Raw genomic sequence first — 2282 nt, 5'->3', positions numbered from 1 at the left:
CCACCTCCAGCGTCACCCCCACCCCTCCCCAGCCCCCTCAAACTTGCCCGGCTCCACAGTGCGGCCGCCGAGGACGCTTGGCCGGACGGGGGCCACAACAGCCGCGTCACCGGGATCTACCATGTCAACGGCAGAGGCGGCGGTGCCGGGAAAGGTGGGCCCCGAAACGGGTGGTGAAACCATCACTGGAGAGGGAAAATCTCCCAAAGTCCTCATGGGGTCATGGTCCTCCTCCTCCTCCTCTTCCTCCTCCCAGGTCCCTACGGATACAACACCTACAAGCCCAGCTCGGAGGTGGCCGAACCCCCAGCGTCGGTGGGTGATGGGGTGACATCGTTTTGGGAGGGGTCCTCAATCTATGATTGACCTAGAACCCCAATTTTGACCCTAAAACCCAAACTGGGATCCCCAAAACCCCGACTAATGACCTCAAAATGTCCAAGCCCCCAACTGTGACCTCACAACCCCAATTTCCCTCTCCAGAACCCAAACTGTGACCTCAAAGCCCCAAACTCAACCCCAAAACTCCTATCTCGACCCCCCAAAACCAAAACCGTGACCCCAAAACCTCCAACTTTGACCCCAACTTCCCCATTTTGAACACCAAACTCCAAACTCCAGCCCGAACCCCAAATTTTGAACATCAAAACCCCAATTGTGACCTTCAAACCCTCAACCTGGACACCCAGACTCCCAACCTTGACCTCACATCCCCAACTTGATCTCCGAAAACCCCAGTTGTGACCCCCTCCAAACCACAACTTTGACCTTCAAACCCCCGATTTTGACCCCAAACCCTAACCCTCGGCCCCCTCCCCACTTTTCAGGTGCTGGCAGAAGGTGCAGCAGCCCTGTGACCCCCCCCATGCCTGGGAGGGGGTGACCAAGGAGCCCCCCAAGACCCTCGGCACCATCGGGAAGCGACCGAAGCCCTCAGAACCCTCATTTTTTGGGGGAAACAAGGCAGAATCAGGATCCTCTGTGAGAGAGGAGAGGTCCTCTCATGCTCCTTTTTGGGGGGTTTCTCCTTGGAGAGGACATCTCAGGGGGGTTTTGGGCTTGGATCCAGCTTTGGGAGCATCGCCAGAGCTGGAAAATCCTCATCTCCACGGAAATTATATTTATTAACGTATTTATTTCATCTCCCAAAAAATCACCCGAAAAAGGGGGGGATGGAGTGGGGGGGATCCCCAAAAGAAGGGGGGCAGAGCTGATGACCCCTTTGGGGGTCAAGATTTGGGGCTGGGGGTCACCAGTGGGGGTTTTGGAGGTCATGGTTTGGGGTTTGGGGATCGAGGTTGGGGGTTTGAGGTCGTGGTTGAGGTTCTGGAGGTTGAGATTGGGGGCTTGGGGTCAAGGTTGGGGTTTTTGGGGACAAAACTGGGGTTTGGGGGGGGTCAAGGTTGGGTTTTGAGGGTCAGGGTTGGAGAATTTGATATCATGGCTGAAGTTTGGGGTTAAACAAGGGATTTTTGGATGTCAAAGTTGGGGTTTTGAAAGCTGAGATTGGAGGTTTGGGGTTTGGGGCTCCAGACTGGGACTTTTAGGGTTGAGGTTGAGGTTTTGAGGTCACAATTGGCATTTTGGGATCAAGTCTGGGGCTCTGGAGGACACAGCTGAGTCTTTAAAGCCCGAGGTTGGCTTTTGGAAGTCCAGGTTGGGTTTTGGGGGTTTGGCGTACCGATTTGGGGTTTTGAACGTCGAGATCGGAGTTTTGGGGGGTTGAGATTGGAGGTTTGAGGCCACATTTGGGATTTTTGGGATCGTGGGTGGGGGTTTGAAGGTCGAGGGGTGGCTTGGAGGGAATTCCCACCCCCAACACAACCAACCAGGACCGAAACCAACACACAGCGACCCAACCGCCACCGGAGAAGGAAGAAATCCCACAAAACGCCCCTTTACCAAACACCGGTGGGGCGGAACCCCTAAACCAATAAAATCTGACCTCCTGCCACCCCAAAATTCCAATTCCCTCCCTTCCCACCCCTCCCAGCGCTCTGGAAAAAACGATGTTTGCTTTCTGGGTGGAAAAAGCGCCGTCCCCCACCCGCCGGCTGCGCGGGGAGCGGCTGGAAAAGCAAGAAAAGGGCGGCCAAAGAGTTTGGGGTTGGTCCTGAGGGATGGGGGGTCTCCAGGGGGTCCCCGATTTCCCTCATGGGGATTTTGGAAGGGTTTTGGATGTTGGTTTTGACCACCTGAGTCTCCTCTTGGGATGGGGTTTGGTCGTTGACACCCAGTGGTGACCAGTGATGACTCGATGATGACCTAACCATGACCCAACC

At 55.4% G+C, this 2282-nt stretch overlaps 1 long non-coding RNA gene across 1 annotated transcript; it reads left to right on the top strand.

Annotated features, from left to right (window-relative positions):
• The first annotated feature begins 56 nt into the window (after positions 1 to 56).
• On the top strand, positions 57 to 1196 carry LOC137466267 (uncharacterized). Its single transcript, XR_010995087.1, has 3 exons — positions 57 to 154; positions 257 to 315; positions 828 to 1196. It is a non-coding gene; the product is annotated as an uncharacterized lncRNA (long non-coding RNA).
• The last annotated feature ends 1086 nt before the right edge of the window (positions 1197 to 2282 follow it).

The sequence above is a fragment of the Anomalospiza imberbis genome, unplaced genomic scaffold (assembly GCF_031753505.1).
Source record: "Anomalospiza imberbis isolate Cuckoo-Finch-1a 21T00152 unplaced genomic scaffold, ASM3175350v1 scaffold_172, whole genome shotgun sequence".
Taxonomy (NCBI): Eukaryota; Metazoa; Chordata; class Aves; order Passeriformes; family Viduidae; genus Anomalospiza; species Anomalospiza imberbis.
The sequence above is the reverse complement of the archived record's forward strand: the minus strand, read 5'-3'. Positions and strand labels throughout refer to the sequence as shown.